This window comes from Neophocaena asiaeorientalis, unplaced genomic scaffold, assembly GCF_003031525.2.
Source record: "Neophocaena asiaeorientalis asiaeorientalis breed wild unplaced genomic scaffold, Neophocaena_asiaeorientalis_V1.1 scaffold9, whole genome shotgun sequence".
Classification (NCBI taxonomy): domain Eukaryota; kingdom Metazoa; phylum Chordata; class Mammalia; order Artiodactyla; family Phocoenidae; genus Neophocaena; species Neophocaena asiaeorientalis.
The window spans coordinates 1,818,677-1,831,307 of NW_020171825.1; the positions used below are offsets into that span (position 1 = coordinate 1,818,677).

The 12,631-nt window shown below is 42.4% G+C and overlaps 1 pseudogene; it reads right to left on the bottom strand.

The window, feature by feature from the left end:
• Positions 1 to 9,435: 9,435 nt before the first annotated feature.
• On the bottom strand, positions 9,436 to 11,018 carry LOC112396339 (protein enabled homolog pseudogene; annotated as a pseudogene).
• Between the last annotated feature and the right edge of the window lie 1,613 nt (positions 11,019 to 12,631).

A 12,631-nucleotide genomic window follows, 5' to 3' on the forward strand; every position in this document is an offset into this window, starting at 1 on the left:
CTCCCAGCCTTCACTGATCTTTTTGTTCCCTACACGCCTATATTTAGGAGTCATGTGCTACCTTGAACCATCTCTTACTCTTTTATGTAAGTGTCCCTTCTCCCCATCTCAACTGCATACATATTCTTGTGTCTTCCATGGAGTCTCATGCTCAGTATGGGTTCCTTGATTTTACTTTCCCTGACCCTTACTTCTCCTAGAATGGCAGATGTTTCAGTAACTCTTCCTACATAACAAGCCATTCACAGTTCTGTGAGTTGACTGAGCTCAGCTGGGAAGTTCTCACTTGGGGTCTCACTTGAAGTGGCAATCAGATGTCAGCTGGAGTCTCGGTCATCTGAAGCCTCAATTGGGCTGAACATCCAAGGTGGCTCACTCTTTTTTTTTTTTTAACATCTTTATTGGGGTATAATTGCTTTACAATGGTGTGTTTCTTTCTGCTTTGTAACAAAGTGAATCAGTTATACATATACATATGTTCCCACATGTCTTCCCTCTTGCGTCTCCCTCCCTCCCACCCTCCCTATCCCACCCCTCCAGGCTGTCACAAAGCACCAAGCCAATATCCCTGTGCCATGCGGCTGCTTCCCACTAGCTATCTACCTTACGTTTGTTAGTGTGTATATGTCCATGACTCTCTCTCGCCCTGTCACAGCTCACCCTTCCCCCTCCCCATATCCTCAAGTCCGTTCTCCAGTAGGTCTGCGTCTTTATTCCTGTCTTACCCCTAGGTTCTTCATGACATTTTTTTCCCTTAAATTCCATATATATGTGTTAGCATACGGTATTTGTCTTTTTCTTTCTGACTTACTTCACTCTGTATGACAGACTCTAGGTCTATCCCAAGGTGGCTCACTCTTGTGACATGTGGATAAAGTTGGCTATTGGCTGAGAGCTCAGCTGGGGCTGTCAAGCACAGCACCCAAGCCTGGCCTCACCATGTGCTTTTCACAGCCTGACATCTGGGTTCATAGAGGGAGTATCCGAAGAGCAACAGCTCCAAGATTCCCAGGCAGAAACTGCAAGGCTTATTATGACTTGTCCATTGAAGTCCAGAACATCCCTTTCCACCACATTCTGTTAGAAAAGAAAGTCACTAAGACTCGTCCAGATTCAAGGAGAGGACAGTGAGACCCCCGACTCTATGGGAGAGTGACAAGATTACGTTGCAGAGGAGCACAGGGGATGGGAATCTAGTGTTGCCACCATCTCAGGAAAATACGACTGGCCAAGGAAGGTAACATGCACATTTCCATCTAGAGTTACACTAGTTTGTAACCCACCTGCTAAGGTATTGAGGCCCCCTTGTAGTACATGTATATGTTCTGTTCTCCTGGCCTCTGGATGAACCTCTAAGACATTATTAGGAAAGCCAACTGGGTGATCAGAGCTGAAAACATTCAGTGCTCAGAATCAACAAAATAGCAAGGTAAGCGTCGTAACTAAACTGTCTACTCTCTGTACCATGAAGGTGTTATTTTCCCTAATTTAAAGAACACTGCAGAGGGGCTAGGAATGTTTGATATCTTGTTTTGGGTGGTGATTGGCTCAGCTTTACTCATTAAGTTGCAGAAGGAAGAAGATAGATGTGAAAGCTGTTTAGGAAGGTATTGAGTACGTGGTGACTGGATGTGTTGTAAAAGTAGTCGGGATGCTAGCTGGCAGCTGCTCTTCACCGCGTTCCATAATGCTGGGCACTAATTTTACTGTCAAAGGGATACATGAAAAGACAGATTAAAACAGACTCTCAGAGATTTCCTTGAGATTGTCTTAAATTCCTACTGGAATCATTCCACAACACTGTTTATTTTCTTTCAGTAAGATTTTCTCCCCATTGTGTGCCAACACCCATCATGTTGCACAGAATTATTAATCATCCGTGCGGAATTTTATGTTTATAAAGTCTCTGAAAAAAATCAACCTTTTCCCCTGCCCCCACCAGCTGAGCTCACAGACCATGGCCCTCTCTCCGGACATGTACAAACCAGTCTGATTTTTTTTGGTTTTGGGTTACCAGGCCAAGTTGTTAAACTGACTCAACCTGCCAGTTGAGAATTCAGGGAAAACTAGTCAAACTCTTTTAAATCAATCCCAGATACAGAGCCAGGTCAGTGTTTCCTCGGTGACTGCAGCGCATGTGCTGAAGTCCCCAGAAGAGACCCCAGATGCAGGGTGAGGCGATGACATTGGGGGTATGATGTTAGCTCTCTTGAACTCTGCGTCACCACCTATGAGTGTATATGCAGTGTAGTAATGGCTGTTTCAGACATGCTGAATATATAGTTTGACTCAGCATTTCACTTTGATGGGAAGAGCCTCAGTAGACAATGAATGAACAGGACCTGAATATGTATCACATTATGAAACCAGGCATGTGGAAGCATGTTTCCAAAACAGGTTAGAGACTTGCTTCCCCTAAAATCTTGTCCATCTCAGTCAGAGGTATCACTGTCCACCTGGTTACTCAGGCCAAAAGCCTCTGAGTCAACCTCTCTTTCCCTCACCTTCCCCACCCCACCCCCTGCCACCATATTTAATGCGTCAGCCAAGCTCTAGCTTCCCAATACCTGTATCCTCAAATACAATTATCAGTTATCACCACATCCACTAGCATTACTCTATCCCAAGCCACCTGACGCTCCTACCTGCAGAATTGCAATAGTCTCCTACCTTATTGATAGATTTAACAAAAACAATTTTTTTAATTCCTGGAAAAAAAAAATACCATAACAAAATCAGTGGCGAATGACTAAACAGGAAAAATACTACACATACAACCAAATTTAGACTCCTTCATATATAAAAAGCTAATAGAGATTATTATGAAAAAATAAATATTTAAATAGAAAAATTGGCAAATTATCCAAATAGTTTGTAAAAAAAAGGAAATATAAATCATTCATAAGCAAATGATATGATCCTTAATTGCACTCTAATGAGAGAAATAGAAATTCAAAGTGGCATGAGATGCTGTTGACACTTGTAAGGTTGGAAAAATTCAGAAAATTTAGTAATGCCCTGATGGTGATAGGAAGACTAATACTGGTGGGAAGGCAAATTGGTCCATCCTCTTTGGAGAGCAATTTACAAAGTGCCAGCAAATTTCCATATGCAGATATTTTTGACTTGGCAATTCTACTCTAGGAGTTTATTTTACAGATATGTTTGCACATGAGCTTAAAGATGCAAATATGCATGCAGTAACAAAAGAAGCCAGCCAAATATACTGGGAGCTGGTTAAGTAAGTTTGGTATATCTGTAGAGTGGAATACTATGCAACACTGAAAAAGAATGAAACAAAACTACTTGGTGTCGATAAGAGAAAATTTCCCAGGTATCTTATTAAGTTGTAAAAAGAAAGATGCAGAAGAGCATACATAATATGCTATAACGTTAAAAAATATGGGTAAGAAAATTTATTCCTTGCATATTCATAGACTATTTCTGGAAGGAAACTTGTAACAATGATTGCCCCTGGAAAGGTCACCTGATAATTTGTGGGAAAGGGGAGGAGACTTACTTTTCACTACATTTCTTTTTGTGATGTTTAAGTTTGTACCATATTAGAGAATTGCCTTTTTTAAAAAAAAATTATATACAATTGAAATCTTTTTTCTCATGAAAACAGAACAATAATTTTATCTTGGTAATAAATAGTTAAATTCAGAAAGACAAAGAGAAAAGACTAGTTATATTCTGTTATTTTAAAGGAATATATTAGTAATACTTTCCTGGAAAAGTGTGAGGTTTTAGCTAAAGAGATAATTATAAATTTCACTTCTATTATGTCTTTACATTTTCAGACGTATTATATATAAATGAATACCTCAGGCAAAATAATAGCTAATATTTAGAGAGTGTTAACTATGAGCAGACACTGCGCAATGTGCTTCAAAATAACAGTACTGTTCTCATTGCCAGTTACAGCTGAGGGGATGAAAGCTCAGAGAGATTAATTAACTGGCCTGAGGTCACACAGCTAGTAAGTTATAGAGCTGATGCAAACCTCAGCCGTCTGACAGGAGAGTCCACATTCTTAACCACTGTACAGTTTATTTATTGTGTTATTAATGACTCATTTGTTTCATACAAATAACACTTAAGGGTACATAATTTCCAATTCCAAACTGATACTTACCAGAAAAAGAATCTAACCTTAACTACAGGAAGTAAAAACACAAATGTTGTAGATACTTAAGTCCTATAAATGAAGTTATAATATTGTTTCTGATTTTATGACAACTCAGAAAGATAAAAATATAGTGTTTTAATACATTTGAACAATGACTGGGGCTTTCCTGGTGGCACAATGGTTAAAAATCCGCCTGCCAATTCAGGGGACACAGGTTTGAGCCCTGGTCTGGGAAGATCCCACATGCCACAGAGCAACTAAGCCTGTGCACTGCAACTACTGAGCCTGCGCTCAAGAGCATGTGAGCCACAACTACTGAGCCAGCATGCCACAACTACTGAAAACCGTGCACCTAGAGCCTGTGCTCCACAACAAGAGAAGCCACTGCAGTGAGAAGCCCGCACACCACAACAAAGAGTAGCCCCCGCTCAGCGCAACTAGAGAAAGCTCACAGGCAGCAATGAAGACGGAACGCAGCCTAAATAAATAAATAAACAAACAAATGAATAAATAACGATGACTGGAAAATAGAGCCACTGGGTTCTATATAGTGTATACACCATTTTTTTTGTGTTTAGATACTTGACCTTCACAAAACCTTAAAGTAATAAATAAGATGGTTTAGGTCAGTGTCAAGGGTTGAATTCTGCCCCTAAAAGATATGAAGTTGTAAGCCCCCTTATGAGTTAAACTATATCCCCTCAAAATTCACGTGTTGAAGTCGTAACCCCTATTAATCTCAGAATATGATGGTATTTGGAGAAAGGCTTTTTACGGAGGTAATCAGATTAAAGTGAGGTCATAGGATGAGCCCTAATCCAATATGACTGGTGTCCTTATAAAAAGGGGAAATTAAGATACAGAAACACACATGCACAAAAGGATGACACTATGAAAAGACACAGGGAGAAGACCGCCATCTACAAGCCAAGGAGAGAAGCCTAGAACAGATCCTTCCCTCACAGCCACAGCAAACACCTCCCTCCCCACCTGTGAACATGACCTAATTGGGAAACAGGTCCTTTGCAGATACAGTCAAGTTAAAATGAGGCCATACTCATGAGGTTATGGTCCCTCATCCAATATGACTGGTGTCCTTAGAAGGAGAAGAAAAGATACACAGACACAGGGAGAACCCTGTGTGAAGACAGAGGTAGAGACGAGTGATGTGTTTACAAATCAGGAGATGCCAAGGATTGCCAGCAACAGCCGAAGCCAAGAGAAAGGCATGGAACAGATTTTTCCCTTGAGCCTTCAGAGGGAGCATACCCTGCCCGACACCTTGATTTCAGACGTGTGGCCTCCAGAACCATGAGAGAAGATATTTCTGTTGGTTTAAGCCACTCGCTACTTGCTGCAGGGGTACTTGCTACAGTAGGCCTAGGAAATGAATACCGTCAGAATCCCCACAGTCAGGTTGGTGTGGGAGTGGCTTCTTAAGCAAGGGCTCACAGGTGAAACGATGAGAGAGAGAGTGGTATGGGGAGCAGAGCGCGAAAAGGAGAGTAAGGCTGCTCAGCCAAGTTCCACAGGTGGTGATGTCCCAACTCTGAGGGGGGCTCAAGTGTAAGCGATGCCTTGGGGTGGGCTCACCCGAGGCAAGGGAGCTAGGGTTCCTGCCCTAGCGCCCCATCCGTTACAGGCTGTAGACCACGCCAAGGGCCTCCACCTGCAGGCAAGTGGGGTCCAGTAACTAGAAGGTAGTTCTCCGTAAAGGTGCAGCACACTTCGCTTGTTGAAATCAAAAGCACCCCCAAAAGGGAAAGACAAAAATGGTAAAAATGGATGAGAGGGGATCAAGGCAGAGCACCAGCATCATCCAACACATCAAACTATCTGGTCTGTGATATCTGGAGTCCAGAAGCTGGCTGCTAACTCCAGTCCTGCTATAAACATATAAATATTTCTGGTTTGGGTGGTAAACAGCCACAGCCTTGGGCCCCCGCTTCCCCGCTGCTACTTTGGTCCCATCCCTGGAACCCCTGGACTTCCCTACAATCCAGCAACTAAAATGCTGGGCACAGAGGGTGCTCACCAAACACTATGGCCAGTGTTCTTTCTTTTCTTTTTTTAAAAAAATCTTTTAATTTATTTATTTGTTTGTTTATTTTTGGCTGCATTAGGTCTTCATTGCGCGCACGGGCTTTCTCTTGTGGTGAGTGGGGGCTACTCTTCGTTGTGGTGTGCAGGCTTCTCACTGCGGTGGCTTCTTTTGTTTCAGAACATGGGCTCTAGGCACGCGGGCTCAGTAGTTGTGGCTCGTGGGCTTAGTTGCTCCGCGGCATGTGGGATCTTCCCGGACCAGGGCTGAACCCATGTCCCCTGCATTGGCAAGAAGATTTTTTTTTTTTTAAATGGATTTTTTTTGTGTGTGTGTGTGGCTGAGTTGGGTCTTTGTTGCTGCACGCGGGCTTTCTCTAGTTGCGGCGAGTGGGGGCCACTCTTCACTGCAGTGCGCGGGCCTCTCATTGCGGTGGCTTCTCTTGTGGAGCACGGGCTCTAGGCATGCGGGCTTCAGTAGTTGAGGCTCACGGGCTCCAGAGCGCAGGCTCAGAAGTTGTGGCACATGGGCTCAGTTGCTCCGCGGCACGTGGGATCCTGCTGGACCAGGGCTCGAACCCGTGTCCCTTGCACTAGCAGGTGGATTCTTAACCGCTGCTCCACCAGGGAAGCCTGGCAAGCGGATTCTTAACCACTGTGAAGTCCCCAGTGTTCTTTCTAATTAGTCAGCTATTAAGATTTTGACTATCGTTCCCCAGATTAAGCACCTGCTATGTACCTAATCCAGTGATCGGAACTGTGAGGGACAGAAATTTTAGATAATACCTGCCTTCAAGAAGTTTAAATTTGAGGTGAGAACAGATACAGATTAAATAATCAGGAATAATTATGTGCTAAACTCTGTGTCTCAGAGTTTTGGGCTGCTATTTGGGCTGCTATAACAAAAATACCATAGACTGGGTGACTTAAACAACAAATTATTTTTTTTAAACATGTGTATACTGCAATTTTATTTCAATCGCACAAACGAAGTTAGCATGTAGGAAGTTTAAATGAAACAGTACTGTAAAAATAGCAGAGAACCAAAAAATCTAAAACGGAAGTACACCTAAAGCGTGAGAATTCCACATTCATTAGTGTTTCATCTTCTTATTTGATTGACACTTGATGTTTGCAAATTTTGAAACAAACTTTGAGATCATGACGACTCTTGTGAAGAGATTTCAGCACCAGCACTAAGATTTGAACATTCAGTTGGTTTGCAATTGACTTGTTAGCCAGTTACATAATATATAGTACAGATTTGTCACAGGTCAGATCACAGTGTTGAAGGAAAGAGGTACCTTCCTGTAATTAGACAGGATCCCCTAAACTGCACTCAGCTTAAGACATCCAATGTACAAGAGCATGAAAGCCATCATAGTAATGTGGCTTCAAGGAACATAGTTTTGATAAGGAAAATAACCTAAGCTTCTGCTTCCCATTTTAATTACTGAAATCTCTTTAACAATGACAAAACTGTCACATAGGACAGTAAATGTATACAGTTGTTCAATCAGACTTCTTAGAAAGAACACATTTAGCAATCTGGGATAATGCAGGATGACAGGAAATGTAATGTGATTCAGTATTGGTTCTTTTTGTCATTTTACACAGACATCATGTTAATATTAGATCAAGGCACAAAACTTTAGTGCATAAACCAGTTTCTTTTTTAAGATCTAGCATTTTTAATAGATATTTATTGGAGTATAATTGTTTCACAATGGTGTGTTAGTTTCTGCCGGAGAACAAAGTGAATCAGCTATACATATACATATATCCCCATATCTCCTCCCTCTCGCGTCTCCCTCCCACCCTCCCTATCCCACCCCGCTAGGTGGTCACAAAGCACAGGGAGCTGATGTCCCTGTGCTATGTGGCTGTTTTGAGTTCCACAGTAAGATATAATTCACGTGAAGCTCAGAATCATGTTTCAGACCATTGAACTTACCGAAGTTAAAATATAAATAGCTGAAGACATGATGTAAAAGATGAAGTACTTGGTTCTGTTAACATATTTACCAATTAAAGCCACAAAATATTCCTCATTATTATTCATGCAAATAATTGAGAAAAAAAGATAGTGCAGAAATTAACTTTAAGTAAAACATTATTCCTTCCCTTCCTCCCACTCCCGTATACTCTGCAAAATCTTTTCCCTGGGACTAGGCCTTGAAAAAGCCACTACATATTAGTTTGACATGCATTACTGTCTGCAATTTAAAAAGCTAATTTTGGGACTTCCCTGGTGGTCCAGTGGTTAGGACTCTGCACTTTCACTGCCAAGGGTGCGGGTTCAATCCCTGGTTGGGGAACTAAGAACCCTCAAGCTGTGTGGCACAGCCAAAAATAAAATAAAATAAAACAAATAAAAAAGCTAATTTTGTGGTAGCTGTAATTACATTATAAAAATGTCCACACACATAAATAAAAAAGGTTGAAAACCTACAGTAAATCTACAATATATTGTTTTACATTTGACCACTGGTTTGTGTTATGTAGGAGTCACAGATTTGGTAAAGCATTTGTAACAATTTAGGAAGGCATCTACATCTTTAGATTCTGGGCGAATTTTATGTTTGAATCTACAAAATTGCATGAAGTCTAACTCGAGAGACTTCCTATCGTTCTAAAATTCCTCACTCTGGATAAATCATTTTTAGGACACTCTCTTATAAACATCACCCTGTGAAAGCACGTACCATTCCATTTGTTCCACATCTTATGATCTTAACCTGCGTAGGGCTGACCTCAGTTCTTCATGGAATATCAAATATGATAGGAAGACAAACCTGAGAGAACCATTTACAATACAATAGCGTAACTTGCGAAATTCTTCATCAGCCTTCTCTGAAAACACTTCTCAAGCCTTTCTTCTCTTTATCGTAGTGTGGATTGTGGAAAATGTGCGATTTTTCCTCTTGACATGAAAATATTTCAAAGCATGGTGATCTTGCCTGACAGGTTTAGTATTTTCTGCATAACTGATACAGGAACTCCTGTATGACTCCCTTCCATCCTGTTGTAAAGGTCAGAAAAAAAGGTCAGCAAACTGGGAGGGAAATAGCTTATGGCCAGAGTAGTCATGTCTGAAGGCTTTCAAAGTACGTTCGTTTTTCCCTCCTTCCGACTGTTTGTCTCCATTTTCTTCTTACAGCTCACAAAATGTAGGGGGTTTGTTGTTGTTAACAGTTGTTCTTTGTAGGTTTTTTTTTTTTCCTTCTCCGGATTAAAGTCCTATCTCTCCTTAGTTTGTTTCTCTATGCAGTATTTGATTTGCTCAGTTCCTGCCTGATTGCATCAACTAGCTCATCTTTTAGCTTAGTTAATTCTTTTCTCATTTCATCTAGAATGTCCTGCTTCCGCCTGGACTCCGTTGCCCTGGGCTGCGAAGAAGGTGCAGATTTTGGTCTGGAAATAACAGGTGACTTGCTGCCATTCATTGTATTTCTTCTTTCCCAAGGTTTTCTTGTTAGTTCGGGTGTTCAGGTACTTGTTCAGGTTGTTCAGATTGTTCAGGTACTTGTTGAAGAGGCCTTAGAAGTTACAGGCTCTGAATCTTCATTTTTGTCCTCCTTTTGTTCTGTTTCTATTGTTTATCCTTTTTCAGCAGTTCTTCTCCTCCTGGCCAGCAGGGCACTCATTTCTTGCATTAAACCACTACCCCTTAAAGGAAGGGGTCCCTTTCCTTATCTGTTTTAGATAAGGCCGAATTCACACCAATGAATTGGGAAAGAGGCATCTTCCATTCATGATGCTTTACGAAGTTTTGCTCCAGCAATTGCAGCTGCAAGTCCAGTTAAAGGGCGGTTGTCTTCAGATGTGGATCCCGAAGAAAATCCAGATGCAGGGAGGGGAGGGGCAGGTGGTGGAGGAGGGGATACTTGATTAGGAAGTGGTGGTGGAGGAGGCGGAGGCCCAAGGACCAGGACGGAAGTGGAGAGGGGAAGGGGGGCCTGGGGGAGAAGGGAGCGCGGCTGATGCCTGGGCAGGACCTGGTGGGAGTGGAGGAGGGTGTGGGGGTGCAGGTGGTCCCAAGACAATGCCCTGTCGGGTTGGAGTCTCTGCCGGCTGAGAGGCGGCCTGCAAGCCTGGCTCAGAAGCAGAGGAGTCTCCCCGGAAAGAGTTTGGAGAAGTCTCCTCAGAGGCAGGGGCAGCAGCATTTGATATTCTTTCCAGCTGCTCCCTTTCTAGCTGCTCTTGTGGCTCTCGTTCTGGCCTTTCCCGGGCCCGTCTCTCCAGGCCCTCCCTCTCTTCTCTCTCTCTCTCCAGCTGCTCCTGTTCTAGTCGCCCCCTCTCCAGCCTTTCTCTTTCTAACCTCTCCCTCGCCAATCTCTCCCTTTCCATCCTTTCTCTCTCCAGCCTTTCCCACTCCAGCTCCTTTTGTTGTTGCTGTTCTCGTAGTTGCCTTCTTTGAATTTCCAATTCTTTTTGTGATGGGCCATTCTGAACATGGGCAGGTAGCTGTGAATTTTGTCTAGGCAATGTTGGCCCTGTTTCCTGTGAACTCAACACTACTAAGGCATGCATCATGGCACTTGCGAACATTGGCATTTTCTTTGCTGCCAAAGTTGAGACCATACACCTGCCTAGCGTCCCACCGTTGGTGGAAGGTCTGTGTAGCTTGATTGTACTTCAACCCTTTAGGAAAGGCACCGTTTATCACGACCTGATGGTCCTGAATCTTCCTGCCCACCACTCTGAACGTGTTGCTGCCTGTATGATGATATATATGAACTCTCCTGAACCCAGCTGAACCACCAGCTGGCACCCACTTTTTATTGGCATCATCATAAACCATCACAGCAGCTCTTGCCTGACAGGTAATCTGTCCAATTATTATTTTAAATATATCATGCTACTTCCTTCTGGTCTGCAGAGTTTCTGCTGAAAAATCAGCTGATAACCTTATGGGAGTTCCCTTGTATGTTATTTGTTGCTTTTCCCGTGTTGCTTTTTTTTTATCTTAGAACTGCTTTTGCTGCACTACATAGGTTTTGGGTCGTTGTGTTTTCATTGTCATTTGTTTCTAGGTATTTTTCGATATCCTCCTTGATTTCTTCAGTGATCTCTTGGTTATTTAGTAGTGTATAGTTTAGCCTCCATGTGTTTTTATTTTTTACAGTTTTTTCCTTATAATTTATATCTAGTCTCACAGTGCTGTGGTTGGAAAAGATACTTGATGCGATTTCAGTTTTCTTAAATTTACCAAGGCTTGATTTGTGACCCAAGATATGATCTATCCTGGAGAATGCTCCATGAACACTTGAGAAGAAAACTTGCTGCTTTTAATATTTTTTCTTTGTATTTAATTTTTGAAAGTTTGATGAATATGTGTGTTGGTGTGTTTCTCCTTGGATTCATCCTGTATGGGAATCTCTGTGCTTCCTGGACTTGACTATTTCCTTTCCCATATTAGGGAAGTTTTCAACTATAATCTCTTCAAATATGTTCTCAGTCCCTTTCTTTTTCCCTTCTTCTTCTGGGTCCCCTGTAATTCAAATGTTGGTGTGTTTAATGTTGTCCCAGGAGTCTCTGAGACTGTCCTCAATTCTTTTCATTCTTTTTTCTTTATTCTGCTCTGCGGTAGTTATTTCTACTATTTTATCTTCCAGGTCACTTAACTGTTCTTCTGCCTCAGTTATTCTGCTATTGATTCCTGCTAGAGAATTTTAAACTTCATTTATTGTGTTGTTCATCGTTGTTTGTTTGCTCTTTAGTTCTTCTAGGTCCTTCTTAAACATTTCTTGTATTTTCTTCATTCTATTTCCAAGATTTTGGATCATCTTTACTATCATTGCTCTGAATTCCTTTTCAGGTAGACTGCCTATTTCCTCTTCATTTGTTTGGTCTGGTGGGTTTTTACTTTGCTCCTTCATCTGCTGCATATTTCTCTGTCTTCTCATTTTGCTTAACTTACTGTTTTTTGGGTCCTCTTTTCGCAGGCTTCAGGTTCGTAGTTCCCATTGTTTTTGGTGTCTGCCCCCAGTGGGTGAGGTTGGTTCAGCGGGTTGGGTAGGCTTCCTGGTGGAGGGAACTGGTGCCTATGTTCTGGTGGGTGAGGCTGGATCTTGTCTTTCTGACGGGCAGGACTGCGTCTGGTGGTGTGTTTTGGGGTTTCTGTGAACTTAGTATGATTTTAGGCAGCCTCTCTGCTAATGGGTGGGGTTGTGTTCCTGTCTTGCTAGTTGTTTGGCATGGGGTGTCCAGCACTGGAGCTTGCTGGTCATTGAGTGGAGCTGGTTCTTAGTGTTGAGTTGGAGATCTCTGGGAGAGCTCTCGCCAATTGATATTACGTGGGGCCTGGAGGTCTGTGATGGTCCAATGTCTTGCACTAGCCTCTTCCACCTCAGAGGCTCAGGCCTGACACCCAGCTGGAGCATGAAGACCCTGTCAGCCACATAGCTGCTGCAGGCATTGATACTTTTCTAAAGTCCTGATTGTTTTTGTTTATGA